This window comes from Anomaloglossus baeobatrachus, chromosome 4 (assembly GCF_048569485.1).
Source record: "Anomaloglossus baeobatrachus isolate aAnoBae1 chromosome 4, aAnoBae1.hap1, whole genome shotgun sequence".
In the NCBI taxonomy this organism is placed as follows: domain Eukaryota; kingdom Metazoa; phylum Chordata; class Amphibia; order Anura; family Aromobatidae; genus Anomaloglossus; species Anomaloglossus baeobatrachus.
Genome location: NC_134356.1, coordinates 331378794 through 331397997, shown reverse-complemented (window position 1 = coordinate 331397997; position 19204 = coordinate 331378794). Strand labels below are relative to the sequence as shown.

General features: G+C 45.6%; 1 protein-coding gene across 1 annotated transcript in view; it reads right to left on the bottom strand.

The window, feature by feature from the left end:
* CFTR (CF transmembrane conductance regulator) overlaps positions 1–19204 on the bottom strand; it is a 227079-nt gene that overhangs the window by 25576 nt on the left and 182299 nt on the right. The gene's annotated exons all lie outside the window — the stretch shown is intronic.

Here is a 19204-nt window from a genome sequence, read left to right as displayed (position 1 = left end):
TTTCACTGCACGTTTCTCCGTGCGGCGTACCCGCGTGTGCGTGATTGCCGCACGGAGACATGTCCATTTTTTTCTGGCATCACTGATGTCCCACGGACCACGCAGTGGTGTGGTCCGTGAAACACGCGCCAGAAAAAAATGTGCATTTAAAATAATAAACATTTTACTCACCCGGCTTCAGCGACGCTCTCTGCAGCCCGTGCAGCCTGCTGCTTCTAAGCCGGCTGATTACTGTTGCGCATATTAATGATGCACGACACAGCCGACCCGGAAGCAGCTGCTGCAGGGGTCAGATCTGGCCGGATGCTGCACCGCGGGAGCGATCAGCACCATGGAGAGCGGGAGTGGGCGCAGGTGAGTTGATTTCCAAGTGCAATCACGGGCCACGGAGAACGGAGCCCGGATTGCACTTAGACAACCCACGTGTACCGTGATTCACGGCACACGCAGGGACATGTGCGTGTTTTACACGCCAGTGAAAAACGTCTGTGTTTTTCACTGACGTGTGAAACGGGCCTTAGGGGCACTTTGCACACTACGACATCGCAGGTGCGATGTCGGTGGGGTCAATTTGAAAGTGACGCACATCCGGCGTCGCAGGCGATATCGTAGTGTGTAAATCCTTTATGATACGATTAATGAGCGCAAAAGCGTCGAAATCGTATCATCGGTGTAGCATCGGTCATTTCCATAATTTCGGAAGGACCGATGTTACGATGTTGTTCCTCGTTCCTGTGGCAGCACACATCACTGTGTGTGAAGCCGCAGGAGCGAGGAACATCTCCTACCTGCGTCCTGCGGCTCACGCCGGCTATGCGGAAGGACAGAGGTGGCGGGATGTTTACGTCCCGCTCATCTCCGCCCCTCCGCTTCTATTGGCCGCCTGCCATGTGACATTGCTATGACACCGCACGACCCGCCCGATTAATAAGGAGGTGGGTCGCCGGCCAGATCGACGTCGCAGGGCAGGTGAGTGCATGTGAAGCTGCCGTAGCGATAATGTTTGCTATGGCAGCTATCATAAGATATCGCAGCTGCGACGAGGGTGGGGTCTATCGTGCTCGGCATCGCAAGCATCGGCTTGCAATGTCGTAGTGTGCAAAGTGCCCCTAAAGGCCGCTTTACACGCTGCGACATCGCTCAAGCGATCTTGTTGGGGTCACGGAATTTGTGATGTACATCCGGTCGCTTTAGCGATGTCTTTGCGTGTGACACCTATGAGCGATTTTGAATCATCGCAAAAACGGTCAAAATCGCTCATCGGTGACCTGCCCCCCTATTCTCAAATATCGCTGCTACTCGGTGTACGAAGTAGTTCGTCTCTCCTGCGGCAGCACACATCGCTATGTATGACACCGCAGGAACGAGGAACCTCACCTTATGGGCGGCCGCACGCAATGAGGAAGGAAGGAGGTGGGCGGGATGTTACGTCCCTCTCATCTCCGCCCCTCCGCTTCTATTGGGCGGCAGTTCGGTGACGCTGCTGTGACGTTGCTGTGATGCTGAACGAACCTCCCCCTTAGAAAGGAGGCGGCTCGCCGGTCACAGCGACGTCGCTAGGCAGGTAAGTAGTGTGACGGGTCCACGCGATGTTGTGCGCTACGGGCAGCGATTTGCCCGTGTCACACAACCGATGGGGGTGGGTATGCACGCTAGCGATATCGGTCATGATATCGCAGCGTGTAGAGCGCCCTTTAGTCAACTAATAGAAAACTTGTGAAAGAGAAAGTCTGCATAGGCAATAATATAATTTCTTTGGTTTACATTGCACCGTTTGAGCCAATACACATTTGAAGCCATGCTTCTTTTCCGATAAGCACAAAATGTGTCAAAAAAACAAAATCTTTGGTGCATTTATTATCAAGTGTGTTGCTGAAGGCACAAAGTCATTCTAGGATTTCTGCTGCTTTACATTACCGGTAATTATAAAATGGGTGACTGACAAAAATAAGAAGAATCTCACACACATTATAAGAGGACATTAAATACAATAGTATAAATGGACGTTTCAGTACTGGGAAATCTGGTTATCCTCAATCAATAGCCAAGATGCTAAACTGTTTAGTTATGGTTGATTTTATTGGGAGCCTGTCAGTTCTGTATAAAGTAATGATATTAATGCTGATTTCAGCGGTGTGTCACTTATGTGTTCTGTGGTTTTTGTGAATTTACATTATAATTTTTGCAGCACACAGGATATATTATATTGTTGAGGGAGATATTGCAGTTGTAAACAAAAACAACAAAATCTTCACCTGAATTATGTATGCACAGAAATGTAATTTGAGTTTCTTGGACCCCAAAGCAAAAGCAGTAACCACACTCCTACCTATCATACTGGTGACTTTATGTGAATGTGGCGCCCTGTGTCTGGATCGCTACAAAGAATGGCATCATGTGTATTTCAATATGTATAACATGTAGCTTTAATGAGATTTGGGTTTCTCTGTTGTTCACTACATATACACATTTGCCTACACTCTCTTAGGGCGCGCTCACACATCCATCTTTTCGCCTGTTTGGCGGATGCGGCGCACGCCAGTACAGTATGATACAGTACAGTGGCAGCATCGCAACTTCCGGGTCACATGCTCCGGTCACATGATAGCATCTGACCAGCGCTTGTTGCGCTGCCACTGTACTGTATACACTGTACTGGCGTGCACCGCATTCATCAAACCGGCGAAAAGCCGGATGTGTGAGCGCATGCTTACTGGGGCTGTTCACCTAGTCTGAGGAGGAGGAGGATTACACTACAACACAGCAGAGAAACTAAACTCTCATTGGGGCAGGTCAGACCGACATCCTAGTGAATGCTGTATGGAGAGCTCTGGACTATTCTGCAGAGCTTCAGTAAAAGGTAAAAGCTCCCTGTCCTGTCTCTAGCTGATTATTTCCTGCTGTACCATCCTTACTCCAACTTCCCCAGGAATCAGCACTAGTTGTGGGGGGAGGTGAGGGGATAACCCTCTGGCACTGTGCATCACCATCTAACTCCTGAGGACCTTCAGCAATGCCAAGCCATACCAAAGCCAAACAACTGTACTGGTGTCACAAATTGTTTATTTATTTTTCTCTCCCTTTTATATTATTTTTAACCCCCATCACAAAGCCTGGTGCACGCGCCTGGTATGGCCACATCATCACTTGGACCGCGTGACCCAGCTCTGTGACATGAGCGGCCTACCGGGGGCAGCACAACTGTTCTCATATCACAGAGCTGGATCATAAGCAGGCAACTTGAATCCTATAGGAACACTTAACTATTGCTTGTAGAAGTTTCCAGATTCAATGACGTCGCTGAGCTCCTGGGCAATTTACTGCTCCTTATAAAAAGGCTCCAAGCAATCTCTCAGTTTGTTACTGACCCTGAAAGTCTAGGTGGCTTAGGGACTAATACCCCACCTTTGCAGCTAGCCCCTTCAGAGGGCAAAAGCCACCTGAGTCTAGGACCATCTCCACTTTACACCTGCCTCACATGACCAACCTGACATGAATGGACTTTTCCTCACACTCTCTTTAAGCTCCTCTCCCTCTCCCTCTAGGGCTCGCACACGAGCCTTCTCTTCAGACTAGGTGAACAGACCCAGTAAGGGAGTGTAGGTAAATGTGTATATGCAGTGAACAGCAGAGAAAAACAAATCTCATTAGGGCCTCTTTCACACATCCGAGTCTCCAGTACGTGTCTGGTCCTTTTCCTCACGCACCGGAGACACAGGCACACGTAGACCCATTAAAATCAATGGGTCTGTGCTCACGTGCGTATTCTGCCATGGACCGTGTGTACGTGTGGCACATATGTGTGTCCATATGCTCCACACGTCAACATGTCCGTTTTTCTCACACGGAACGCAAACGGACCACATGGAGGTGTTCCGTGTGACACGCGCCGGAGAAAACACACGTGTTTGAGAAAATAAAAAAAACTTTTCTCACCTTCTCCAGCCCTGCTGTCTCTGCCACTGCTGTCACTTGCTTCCGACCGCCGCTCATTATGCTCATTGAATATTCACTTCAATGCGGCCGGAAGCTGCAGAAGAAGGGAGTCGACAGGACCGGAGACCGAAGATCAGCACCACGGACAGCGAAGCCAGGGACAGGTGAGCAGAAAGTTCCCGTTCTCCGTGTGTTATCATGGATAACACACGGAGAACACACGTAGGCCATAAACATGGCTCACGGAGGGCAAAACGCACCTCTGACACGTCCGTGAAAAACGTGCGTGGTTTTTTCACGAACGTGTGAAAGAGGCCTAAAGCTGAAAATACATGTTACCGGGTACTCCGGTTTCCTCCTACACTCCAAAGACATACAGATAGGGAATTTAGATTGTGAGCCCCAATGGGGACAGTGTTACTGATGTATGTAAAGCGTTGCAGAATATGTTAGCGCTATATAAAAGTAAAGATTTATTTTTATTTATTTTATGTTATACATATTGAAATACACATGCAGCCATTCTTTGTGGCGATCCAGACACAGGGCGCCACATCTGGAATAATGGAATTGAGACACCTTAAACACCACTGCTATGGTGACATCCCTGTGCATGAAAGAACCCTAAGGCCATGTGCCCACAATATTTTAGTGGACTTTAAAAGCTGCATATTTTCACTGCATCAAAAACGTAGCATCTTACAGGTTCTGTAAAGACGATGGGATTTCTATAAATCTCCTGCACACTGTGCTTTTTTTTTACTCAGTGTAAACTGATCTGCGGTGTGGGTTTCAAATCCACAACATGAATAAAGAGTTAAATAAAGGAGCACATGTGAAGGATCTGGGAGGTAGTGGTGAGACCAGTAATGAAAACTGCTCACCTCATGTGGTTGTGCAGCCCTTGCACAACCACGGTAAAAGACGAGAGTATGATGTTAGTATCGTGGTTAAGCACAAAGTTTCATGATATTCCAAGGTTAAAATCTCCACAAAACTTCACTGCAGCTCCCAAGGGAATGGTTCCCACACACTAAGTGTGTCAATGCCTGAATAAAAAGTTAAATAAAGGAGCGCATGTGAAGGATCTGGGAGGTAGCGGTGAGACAGGTAATGAAAACTGCTCACCTGATGTGGTTGTTCAGCCCTTGCACAACCATGGTGTAAGACGAGAGTATGACGTTAGTACGCTGCCAAGGAGTTAATCCGTGATGTCCAGGGGAACGAATTCCTTGAAGACCGGTCACGTGGCAGGTCACTGGGGATAGTAGGCGTCACTGTAGATGGTTGTGAATGGACCTCCGTGTAAAGCAGCTCTTGCCGTGAACCCGCAATTGGAAAAATAGCAGTGAAGGAAAAAAGCACGGTCTGATAGAGCACTACGGAGGCCACAGTATTATGATATTTTAGTAGAATTTATTGTTATCTATCAGCCACAACGCATTTCGATATACACAATATCTTCATCAGGTGGATATCGAAATGCGTCGTGGCTGATAGATAACAATAAATTCTACTAAAATATCATAATACTGTGGCCTCCATAGCACTCTATCAGACCGTGCTTTTTTCCTTCACTGCTATTTTTCCCATTGCGGGTTCACGGCAAGAGCTGCTTTACACGGAGGTCCGTTCACAACCATCACCAGTGACGCCTACTATACCCAGTGACCTGCCACGTGACTGGGGATAGTAGGCGCTTTTGTTCATACTGGATTCCTTCTGCCTGTACCCAGTCTGGTCACATATCAGGGTCTATATGATTTGAAGTAGTGAGAATCTGGTTACTCTACCTCACAGCACTGCTAGAGCAATTGTTTGTTGTATATATATTTGTGTGTTTGTGTTTTTAACATGGCTTTTTAATCTATTTGAAAAAATTCTACAACATGAAAAATTTACCAATCACTAATTGTGGGAACGCAGCCTAAAATTAATCTTTAATAGTAGGCACTGTCAGAAAGAGAAAGTAGAGGGCCCATGTGCAAGTCCAATATATGGGTCCTTTGAAGTCCAATAACTTATCATAATACACAATTCCAGGGAAGTGGGCCACTTTACCTCTTAAGCCCCTGGGCAGCTGCACCAATGGTATGCTGGTCCCTGAAAGGCAGAATATCTAATATGTCTGAGTTAGACAAATGGTGAGGGGCATAACAAGACTTGATAGGAAATTTGTCAGTTTTTTAGTGTGTCAACAAATGGCACCACCAAGTTGTCTATTGTCTTCTGACTCTCCCATGTATACCCCAAAAATACCTTTTGAGTTGCTCCAGAGCTATATGTAAGTCCGATGAGCCACATTTCTCCTGTGTCTTTGCCTCCCCTGTGCTCCTAATGGTTGTCCTCTGGCTTTAATTGATGTGGATGACGCATCCTGCATCATCCACATAACCCAACGAATTCACCAGCCAGTATGGTAGTATTGCTAGGACGTGCATGCGCGCATGTCATTCCGGGTCCTATGTACCAGAAACCAGTAAACAAAGTGCGCCTGCAAGAGCCTGCATTGCAGAACGTGTCATCCATATCAGTCAAACCTGGAAGGCGGCGATAAAGAGCAAAGGGAAGGCACAGATGCTGCAGCAATGACGGCCACCGGACCAGACCATTAGATTTGCATGGGAGCAATTCAAAAAGTATTTTTGGGGCATACAGACAAGTCAGGAGACAATAGACAACTTTGTGTAATGCATAACAGGAGATGCAAACGATGGTGGCATTTGTTCACACACTAGAAAACTGCTGACGGGTTTCCTTTAATACACTTTCTACATATACATTTGCATTTTTGTTGCATTATGCTTTCTGTGTAAATTTGGTGTTTGCAAATAAGAATTAATAATGTGAAAACAAGCTTTTCATACTTCATGATAGCAAATATACCTAGCGCTAAAGCAAACAATATAATCCTCCCATTAACACAGCTGACTTAGAAGTTAAATCCTGTAGAAACATAACGTACTTGAGGTCAACAAGGGTATTCTTAGGCCATGTTCAGATGTGGTGGTTTTTAGCAAGTAAATGTAGTTTTAAGAAAACTCCATTTACATGTGGCTGACAAAATTCTCAGCAGAATACAATGTATGATGCAGACATTGAAGCAGGAAAATCTAACATTACTTGTAAATAGGATATTATAAATTCTAGTGTTTAGGTGAGGAATCTAAACTGAAAATCTGCAACAATTTTGCCACTTATCTACTTAACTCTGTGTAGTTCCACAAATCTCATCCCAATGCTATGGAAAAATGCACATGGGACACAGGCGATAATCATGGGTCTCCCCAGCCTGAGAATACCAGATCCCATCTGTCTGCTTATCTTAGCTGAGTATCAAAATTGAGGGAGTAACAGGCAGACCATTTTTTATAATTATTTATTTAAATAATTTAAAAAAAAGCCACCCGCGGTATCTTGTATTTTGATGCACAGACAAAATAACACACAGCTGAGGGCTGCTGCCTCCAGCTGTTCGTTTTATCTGCTCTAGGTATCAAAATACGGGAACCCCAATGCCATTTTTTCCAAGTTTTTATTTATTTTTACACTCCACTTTGGGACCCAGAGAGCTAGTGTGAGGGCAATCAATCACAGACACCGGCAGTCTGTCAGCAACCAATCACAGATGCTGTCAGAGAGGGTGGGCGAGGGAAGCTGTGAACATTCATGAGATTTAATGAGCAAACTTGGAAACAGTGTAACAGCAGCCCAGAAACTCAGTAAGTATAATTTTCCTGCTTTAATCCCCATTTTTCTTCCTTTTGTAGCCCCCTAGCCCTTACTAACAACACTCAAGTTCCGGTCCCTTAGACTTATATATGGTTCGGCATCCAGATCAATTCGGATGAAATCTGGACCTAAAACGGACTTTTTTAAAACGTCCAGCCGTACTCGCTGAAGTCAAACATCTGCAGATTCACCCATCTCTAGTCCTGTGGTATCTGGCACACATTTGTTAGCAGCAAATATTTTAAGTCCTCTAAATTGTAAAGGTTTAAAAAGCTGGTTTGTTCTCTTTCAACACATCCCATATTTGCTGCTTGACCTGATGGATATCATTGTTATGTTCCTTAAAGGGTGTCCGGTCTAAATCCATAAGTCTGGGGCCACGCTATATTACTGCAGACTTGTTATCTCTCACATCGCATACTGTGCACTGTGAGGATTCACCGTTTTCAGAGCTGGTAACGGCGATCACGTGGCCACCAGCATGTGATATGCATACTCCCAGCCAGAATCCGACTAGAATTGCGCAGCCTCACTCAATATGGACGATTTCGGGGGTTTTGTGTGATATTTTGTCCAATTTGCCTTTTTTCTGTTGTTTTTTTGTGTTGTTCCAGTACACACAAAGGAAATAAACATGTATAACAAAACATGTGTAATTGTAATAATTTTCTAGGAGAAATACTTCATTTTCTGGAGTAATTTCAAGGGTGCCAATACTTTGGCCCATATCTGTATCTGTTTATAGCTAGGTATACATACATATATTACCATACAGCCGCCATAATGTGTACGTCACTAATTGTATTTGCCATATATGTTGGAGAAACTTGGCTGCAGATGCAGGGAAGAAAACAAGAAAGTTTGTATAATGCTGTTTGCTTTCTATTGATGTTAAAAGTAAACTAATGAAAGAGCTATTCTGTTTTCTATGTCACAATCTACAAAATGTTAAACTGAACCAACCAGTCTCGTACATAAGATTCAGAATTCTTTACCCAGAGTGCAGGAAGGAACACAACACTTAGTAGTTTCTAATTGTTTGTATAGTAAACTAACGCTTTTAATAAAGGAAAGTAAACACTGTGTGTTCATATATGTCTGGTCATATACTGCTAGTCCTGTACAAAGCCTATGGGAGGCTCCTTAGCAAAGATATTAAGAGGATCTATTAGTATACTCCTTGACACAACCACACTAAGAGTGGTGGCATCACTTATGACAAGTATTTGTGTTGCCCTTCCTATTTTCTATGTCTTTTTCACTTCCTTTTTCACTAATTGAAATCTGATCAGTTGAGAACTTTTTATTTATGCATAAAAATGTCCTAATTTGTGAAACATATATTGGAGGATAATGAAAATAGTCATTATTTCACACAAGCAATAGATAATGTTTATAGGAAAAATCACTTTTAAGGTGGAAAATATATTTTTGTGTTTGTTTCCTTCCAGACTGAGTTAAAAAGTGTGGCGCCCTGGACAAGCCAGGGGCCACAGAGAACAACACCTACACACCCTACACTCCCGGTCAGGCACACCGAAGTCAGACAGAAACCCTTGTTGCCTTCCTCCAGGGGCTGATGTTCACACCAGGGGGTGGGCCAGGCAGTTGGCCCCGCCCACCGAGGAGTACACAGTCCTGGAGGTGGGAAAAGAGTTAGTTAGAGTGAGGGAGAGTTCAGTGAGGGAAGTGAAAGTGAGAGGAAGGAAAGTGGTAGTAGAGCAGACTGAAGTTGGTCCGGGTGTGTGGCCCGGACGGATCAGCAAGGTTGGCAGACGGTGGTGACCGTCTGCAGGAGTGGCCTATTGGAGCTAACCGTAAGGACCGTGGACGGGCGGTGGTCCGGCGGTACCGGACCGGTACGCAAAGAGAAGCCAGCACCATCCGGCAGGGGCTTACGGACCCCGGCAAGGCTAGGAGTCGCCATGAATTTGCCAAATCCGTTAGCGAAGGGAACCTCCTGGGTTTCCCAGCAGCCAAGTCCCGACAGAAGGCAACCGTCCACCGAGAGAGGGAAACACAGTCACCGCCAAGGCTAAAGTTCCCAGGGCCAGAGCCTGCGGGCAAAAGGGGCTCCTCCAGCAACCATCCAAGCTGGGGAGCGGGTTACCGGTGGGAACCCATTGGAACCGTTACACTACATAGGTGCAGGGAAAGGCAGTCACCATCAACCTGCCGGGAGAAACAACACCGCAGCCGTCTGTGGGACCCGTCCATCCAGCCATGTGTTTTACCGAGAACTGTGTCCTCATCATTGGCTGAGTGAGTACCACCGTGCCGTGCGGCACAGCGCTGCCCCCACGACCCTGCACCTCACCAGGCCCCGTAACCCGCCTGCCATCCATCCCTACCCCATCACCGGGCCCCGAGATCAACCAACCCCCTACCCACGGAGGGGCGAACTAACATCAAAGCTGCTCCCTGTCTCCGCTCCCGAGATCCGTCCAGAGCAGCGGTGGTGTCACCAATATCACCACAACCGTGGGTGGCGTCACGGACAATAACCAAATCCCCACCATCCAATCCCCACCCTTTTCACTCACGGGCGAGGAGCGCCGCTCGAGTCCCCGGGATCCGGCCCCCCGCTCGAGCCACCACCGAGCAGCAGCAGCCGCAGCAGCAGCAGCCGGACCCGAGCAGTGGGAGAGCGCAGCGTCCCCTCCTCCGCCCGCGACAAAAGGGTTCTTGTCTTATCATTTCTAAATCTTTACATGCATGTCAGCTCTCACATGCAATACTTATAGACTGCACATAAGTGAATACCACAGGAAGCCATGTGCTTCTTTTTTTGGAGGTAGTGCTCCTCAGGCCAGCTTTACATTTCTACAGTGCATTCCACTGGATATGCAACCTGGATTGCGAAAAAAAAAAACGGTGTTCAGACGTATATGACAACATCCATAAAAACTAAACTAACTAAACTAAAATTATAAGGATGTAGTAATAAAAAAAAGATTTTGAGTATGTTTTATCAAGATTTCTCGATATTGCGTGTTCTTGATGTACAAAAAATGTTGACCACTTTTTTTTATTAAAAAAAAATGTATGGAGACATGTTTTATTTCTCCATTACATTCAAAGAAAGGTGTTTTGAAACGTATAGCAATATGGTTCCATACATCTTAAATATATACGGTACTTGTTAGTACCAGTAAAATCTAATTAAAAGAAATAATTAAATAGGTGTTTAATATGTGTGTGAAGCTTGTTATCTCTAGAAAGAAACTCTGAGAGAGAGAGAGAAGCTGGGTTCACACTAAGCGACAGCGACAACGACGTCGCTGTTACGTCACCATTTTCTGTGACGTAACAGCGACCTTGTAAGTTGCTGTATGATCGCTGCTTAGCTGTCAAACACAGCGACGCAGCAGCGATCATAACGTCGCTGTGCTACATGTGCAGAGAGCAGGGAGCCGCGCTTAGCGCTGGCTCCTTGCTCTCCTAGGTACAGTACACATCGGGTTAATTAACCCGATGTGTACTGCAGCTACATGTCACAGTGCAGAGAGCAGGGAGCCGCGCACACTGCTTAGCGCTGGCTCCTTGCTCTCCTTGCTATAGTATACAGCGGGTTAATTACCCGATGTGTACTGCAGCCACATGTGCACAGAGCAGGAGCCGGCACTGGCAGCAAGGGCGGAGGCTGGTAACGAAGGTAAATATCGGGTAACCAGGGAAAGGTCTTCCCTTGGTTACCCGATGTTTACGCTGGTTACAGCTTACCGCAGCTGCCAGATGCCGGCTCCTGCTCCCTGCTCGCTTCATTTCGTCGCTGTCACACACAGCGATGTGTGTGTCACAGCGGGAGAGTGACGACCAAAAAATGAAGCTGGACATTCAGCAACGACCGGCGACCTCACAGCAGGGGCCAGGTCGTTGCTGGATGTCACACACAGCGACAGCGACGGGACATCGCTGCAACGTCACAGAAAATGGTGACGTAGCAGCGACGTCGTTGTCGTTGTTGCTGTGTGTGACACCAGCTATACTTCTGGGAGAGGTTTTATCCGAACCTGTGCGATTGTACCCACAAGTGAAATGGACTGTGATATCGTGTTTATGTTCCTTGAAGCCAGAAGAGTGCTTGTGCTATGTTCCTTGAGAGCAGTTTATGTGTTGCTGAATAAACCTGCTGGACTTTTTAAGTAAAAGTGTTCCTGTCGTTACCTCGAGGAGCAAGGTGAGTGGCTAACTCCATTATAATACTTACAGGATTTTGGTGACATAACAGCAAAAAAGGGCAAAATACTGATGTGAATACCATGTGGTTGCCTTATTAGTACTTTGCACCTCTGTTACCTTCGACTTCATCAATTTGGGTTGCTGCATCCTGCTAGTTCATTTGTTTCTGTGATCTATGCAGGTAAATATTGTTTTTTTGCTATATTATATTTTGAATTTGTTGGGTTCTAATTCCTTTTTTACTTTTTGTGTAGCTTTGCTTTTATTTTAGGATCTTGGTGATATATTAGGAATTGTACTCATGAAGAAAAAAAGCAAACAATCTATTTTGTTTCCAGACATTACAGTCCAGATCACAGCTTGGGGAGGAGACCACCACCATTTTTGTGAAGCCCACAGCATATACTGTACGCTCCACTTTGCCCCTCAGCACGGCAGCAGCAGTGAGCGGCAATCTGCAGCCTGGTATTGTAGTATAGATGTCACGTTGTGATCATCGCTCCGCTCACCTCGGACTTCCGCTCCCAGCAGTTCTTCCGGTCAGCCTGGTGTCTCGGTAATTCCTCCTGTCAGTTGCCGGGAGTGGAGGTCCATGGTGAGCACACCGGCAGGGAGCAAAGATCGCAGCATGACATCTATAGTTCAATATCAGGCTCACGCTGCAGATTGCCCCTATAGCTGCATGTACTCACCTTGGAAAATGGGGACACAGGAATATAAGGACACAGGAATATAAGGACATAGGAATATGGGAGCACAGGAGTATGGGGGCACAGTATATCGGGGCAGAGTAATATGGTGGCAGAGTATATGGCACACAGTAAGGAGTGGGGCATATTATACAGTGAGGCAAATTATACAGTGGAACACTATGCCAGCCGTCCTCAGTGGCACTTTCCAAAATCAGGATCACTTTGCAGTCACCAAAAAAATGGCTCTGCACTGTGATCCTAAACTTCTTACTCTCTTATCCTTTTGCAAACACCGAGAAGGGGGGAGGAGGTGTAACATCACACACAGGAGAGGAGAGTACACCCACTATTACTGCAGTTGTAATGTAAGCTAGTTGTACACTAGGTTTTCAGCAGCTGCTCCCCCTAGTGTTTAAAAGTGGAAAATATCAAACTTTTAAAATTATTTTGTTATATTTTGATCAATTAAAAACAAATGATAATATTTAAACAAAAGATTAAAACATTAATACTTTACATTTTTTTCAGTTATTGAAAAAAAATGTTTTTCTGATGGCACCTTCCCTTTAAGTTCCATGAAAAATAATATGATCCCCCTACCTATGGAAGTCAGAGTTGAAGCCTACGTTGTAGCCAGGACTAAGCAGAATTACTCAAAATGACTTGCTGCTGCCAAGAGTATTTTTTAATATATATTAAATAAAGATTTTGGATTTTAATTTCACTCCTGGTGCTATATGTACCACCATTAACCCCTTAAGGACGAAGCCAGTTTTGTACTTAATGACCAGGCCATTTTTTGCAATTCTGACCAGTGTCACTTTATGAGGTCATAACTCTGGAACGCTTCAACGGATCCCGGTGATTCTGACATTGTTTTTTCGTGACATATTGTACTTCATGATAGTTATAAATTTAGAACGATATTTTTTGCTTTTATTTGTGAAAAAATCAGAAATTTGATGAAAATTTTGAAAATTTTGCAATTTTCAAACTTTTAATTTTTATGCCCTTAACCCAGAGAGTTATGTCACACAAAACAGTTAATAAATAACATTTCCCACATGTCTACTTTACATTAGCGCAATTTCTGAAACAAAATGTTTTGGGGTTAGGAAGTTAGAAGGGGTCAAAGTTCATCAGCAATTTCCCATTTTTTCAACAAAATTCACAAAACCATTTTTTTAGGGACCACATCACATTTGAAGTGACTTTGAGAGGCCTAAGTGACAGAAAATACCTAAAAGTGACACCATTCTCAAAACAGCACGCCTCAAAGTACTCAAAACCACATCCAAGAAGTTTATTAACCCTTCAGGTGCTTCACAGGAACTAAAGCAAAGTGGAATGAAAAAAAGCAAAAAATAAAATTTTACCTAAAATGTTGCTCTACCCCAAATTTATTCACTTTTAGAAGAAATAACACAACAAAATGAACCCCAAAACTTGTTACCCACTTTCTTATGAACGCGCCAATACCCCACATGTGGTCAGAAACCTTTGTTTGGACAAATGGGAGGGCTCGGAACAGAAGGAGCAATATTTGAATTTTGGAAAGCAAATTTGGCTGAAATAGATTGCGAGCACCATGTTGCATTTACATGTCCGCCAAGGTACCTAAACAGCAGAAACCCCTTACAAGTGACACCATTTTGGAAACTAGACCCCTTAAGGCTTCTATCTAGGGGTATAGTGAGCATTTTGGATCCACAGGTACTTCACAGATTTTGATAACGTTACGTTGTCACATTGAAAATTTTCATTTTTTTCTCAAAAATGTTGCTTTAGCATCAATTTTTTCACTTTTTCAAGAGGTAATTCCAAAAATGTGACCCCAATGTTTGTTACCCACTTTTTTATGAGCGCGGTGATACCTCACTTGTGGTCTGAAACCTTTGTTTGGAGAAATGGGAGGGCTTGGAACGGAAGGAGCAATATTTGAATTTTGGAAAGGAAATTTGGCTGAAAAAGATTGCGGGCACCATGTCGCATTTGGAGGACCCCTAAGGTACGTAAACAGCAAAAAAACACCACAAGTGACCCCATATTGGAAACTAGGCCCCTCAAGGAATTTATCTTGATGTTTGGTGAGTACCCTGAACCCCCAGGTGCTTTACAGAAGTTTATAACGTTGAGCCATGAAAATAAAAAAATAAAATTTTACCACAAAATTGTTACTTCAACCAGGTAGCTTTTTTTTTCACAAGGGTAACAGGAAAAAAATCACCATGAAATTTATTGCGCAATTTCTCCTGAGTTTGTTGATATCTTGTATGTGGTGGAAATCAACTGTTTGGGCACACTACAGGGCTCAGAAGAGAAGGAGTGCAATTTGACTGCAAAATTGGCTGGAATCAATAGCGGACGCCATGTTGCATTAGGAGAACCCCTGAGGTGCCTAAGCAGTGGAGGTCCCCCACAAGTGACCCCATTCTGGATATAAGACCCCTCAAGGCTTTAATCTAGGTGTATATTGAGCATTTTGAATCCACGAATACTTCACAGAATTTGATAAGCTTAGGTTGCCATATTGAAATTTTCATTTTTTTCACAAAAATGTTGATTTAGCGACACATTTTTCACTTTTTCAAGAGGCAACAACAAAACGTGTACCCCACAGGTTGTTATCTAATTTCTTGTGAGCGCAGGGATACCACACATGTGGCCAAAAACCTTTGTTTGGATAAATGGGAGGGCTTGGAATGGAAGGAGCACCATTTGAATTTTGGAAAAGTTGAAGTAAATTGCGCGCACCATGTCACATTAGCAGGGCCCCTTGGGCACCTATACATCAGAAACCCCCCACAAGTGACCTCATTTTGGAAACTGGACCCCTCAAGGATTTTATTCAGGAGTATAGTAAACATTTTGAATCCACAGGTACTTCACAAAACTGTTGCTGTAGCAAAACATTTCTCACTGTTAAGGGGGCTTTACACGCTGCGACATCGCTAATGCGGAGTCGTTAGGGTCACGGAATTGGTGACGCACATCCGGCCGCATTAGCGATGTTGTTGCGTGTGACACCGATGAGCGATTTTGCATCGTTGCAAAAACGTGCAAAATCGCTCATCGGTGACATGGGGGTCCATTCTCGATTATCGTTACTGCAGCAGTAACGATGTAGTTCGTCGCTCCTGCGGCAGCACACATCGCTATGTGTGACGCCGCAGGAACGAGGAAGCTCCCCTTACCTGCCTCCCGGCCGCTATGAGGAAGGTAGGAGGTGGGCGGGATGTTCCGGCCACTCATCTCCGCCCCTCCGCTTCTATTGGGCGGCCGCTCAGTGACATCACTGTGACGCCACACGGACCGCCCCCTTAGAAAGGAGGCGGTTTGCCGGTCACAGCGACGTCGCCGGGCAGGTAAGTATGTGTGACGCATCTGCGCGATGTTGTGCGGCACGGGCAGCGATTGCCCGTGTCGCACAACAGATGGGGGCGGGTACCCACGCTAGCGATATCGGGACCGATATCGCAGCGTGTAAAGTAGCCTTTAGGCTATGTGGCCATGATCCAGCGACACGGCGTCTAGTACCCAGTGTCAGCCTCCTGCAGAAATGTGAGTGTTGTCCACGGGAGAACGCAGCTGCCCATGCCCACGATTTGGGTTCAGGCTGCTGTGGACTTTAGTTCTATTCTACCTGCAAAGAACACTCATCTCCGCAGCATAAATTGACATGCTGAGGCTCGGGAAGCTGCGCCACAGGTCGATTTATGCTGCGGAGAAAAGAAACACAGTGGGCACGGGATTTCTAAAAATCCTGCCACTGTGCTTCTACTGCACAACGCAGCGTTATGGACGCAGGGAAAACACTCTGCGCCCAAAACGTTGCAAACCCTGATTGTGGGCACACAGCGTAAAATGCTACAATGGATGAATGGATAGATGTCAAACATATATAACGTCCCACCCCCCTGCATATTCTAAGCTGGCGCCCTTTAGTGCCTTTCATGTGACACTAAAGGATGCCTAGCCTTGTATTTAGCCCAAAAAAAAAAAAAAAGAATTAAAATAAATGACGTGGGGTCCCCCCTATTTTTGATAGCCAGCTAGGGTAAAGCAGACAGCTGTAGCCTGCAAACCACAGCTGACAGCTTCATCTTGTCTGGTGATCAATTTGGAGGGCTCCCCAAGCTGTTTTTTTTTTTAATTATTTATAAATAAATAATTAAAAAAAAAAAACAAACGTGGGGTCCCCCCAAATTAGATCACCAGCTAAGGTGAAGCTGACAGCTGGGGTCTGGTATTCTCAGGATGGGAAGAGCCACGGTTATTGGACTCTTCCCAGCCTAAAAATAGCAGGCCGCAGCCGCCCCAGAAGTGGCGCATCCATTAGATGCGCCAATTCTGGCGCTTCGCCCCAGCTCATCCCGCGCCCTGGTGCGTTGGCTAACGGGGTAATGAATGGGGTTGATACCAGGTGTGTAATGTCACCTGGCATCAAGCCCAGCAATTAGTTATGTCACGGCGTCTATCAGATACCCGACATAACTAATTGACAGTAATAAAAAAAAAATTGACAACAAAAAAAAATTTATTTGAAAAAACACTCCCCCAAACATTCCCTGATTGACCAATTTATTGAAAAGAAAAAAAAAATCCACAATAATCCATTTGGACGTCCCACGTCGCCTCTGGACCTTCTAGAATATGGGGGACACGTTCAGGGAACGTATCCCCCATTTTCTAGGAGGGCAGACCCTCCATTTGAGGAGAGTGGGTGCAAAGAATCTGCACCCACCCTCCCTGGGTCACAGCTGCAGAGTGCGAGCAGCCAGCGTCCTGAACACAGGAAGCTGACAGCTGCGCTCTGCTCATGTGACCGGAGTCTGCTGAGAAGGAGCCGGAGGAGGGGGCCGCGGGGGATCAGAGCTGCGACAGGTATGTATGACACCGGGGGACACCGGGGAACACCAGGGGGGGGGTAGGGGGGATCCCGGCAGGGCCTGGGGAGCAGGTTTCTGTCGTATGTGTTATGGCACATACGACAGAAACCATAGGAACAGTGGAAATGCGGCCGGCGCGCTGCTGTGATCGCCGGTGCGCGCGGCCATCTTGGATTTTCGGGAGGGGGTTGGGGGTCGGGGGGGGCACTTTGGGGACACCGGGGGACCGGAGGGAACCGGGAAAAAGATTTATCTCCCATCTGGCATGTTTGATCATGCCAGATGGGAGATAAATCATTTTTTACCGGCGCGGTCATTTACTATAACTTGATGATCGGTATACGGTGTATACCGGTCATCAGGTGAGCGGGGACCGGAAAAACCGGCCCGAATCATGATCTCCAGGGTCTCAGCTACCCCCGGCAGCTGAGACCCCGGAAATTTTCTGACTCTGGGGGGCGCTAGACCCTTTTTTCCGACCGCCGTTAAAAAGCGGCGGATCGGAAAAAGTACCCTTATTTACCGCCGTTAAAAGGCGTATCGGCGGTCGTAAAGGGGTTAAACCTAATCTTGCCTTGAATGTCCACCGTGCACCTAGAATTCTCTCATCTGTTGGAACAAGAGGACTATTTCTTGCTTGTGTAATTACTGATCAATACTCATTTTTAAATACTCATAACTTTGCTATTGAGCTTGAGCTGCAGTTTCCGGCATAGACACCTGCACCTGGCTCATACATTGCATGGTAGTGCTTTAAAGCGAGCTGCTGACCTTTGATTTTGCTGATCTTTGGGAGTTCCTAGACTTCAGATGGTCAATGTAATCCAAGAAAACCCTTTTAACTATGGTCTTTTTTAATTGAGGAAGTTAATGTGCTCATAACAAACATGTGCTAGTTTCATGTTGTTTATCTGCTCAATTAGACTGAATTACATAAATGAAGACATAATTTTTTGCTCTTACGATACAGAATACAACATGTGCATGCCAGTAAGCTTAACACTTTTCCATTTCTGGAAAAGGCAAAGCAGGTATTATTCTTCCATTAAACACCTCTACTTATTTCAGTAAATTATATGTCATTAAACAAACAGAGAAAAATTAGCTGTTTGATATGGAATCAAGTAATGGACATAGGAAACAATACCATTTTAACAGCAGTTACCAAAGCTTTCATTCATTAGGTGACATGATTTTTTGTGGATTGCAAAAGATCGTCGTTCTTGGCAGCACACAGTTCTATGTAACCTGGACTCGTACTGCCAAGAACAATGGAACTATGTGCACTGAATGATTTTCAACAGATTGTTCACTGTGGATAATTTACCGTGATTGCCCATGCCACCAATCGGCAAATGTTTAACAATCATCAATCATTTAGCGCCTCCAATAAGTCCATGTAAACGGACGCTAAGGGCGGCTTTGCACACTACGACATCGCAGGTGCGATGTCGGTGGGGTCAAATTGAAAGTGACACACATCCGGCATCGCATGCGACATCGTAGTGTGTAAAGCCTAGATGATACGATTTACGAGCGCAAAATCGTCGTAATCGTATCATCGCTGCAGCATCGGCGTAATCCATAATTACGCTGACGCGACGATCCGATGTGGTTCCTCGTTCCTGCGGCAGCACACATCGCTGTGTGTGAAGCCGCAGGAGCGAGGAACATCTCCTACCGGCGTCACTGCGGCTTCCGTAGGATATGCGGAAGGAAGGAGGTGGGCAGGATGTTTACATCCTGCTCATCTCCGCCCCTCCGCCGCTATTG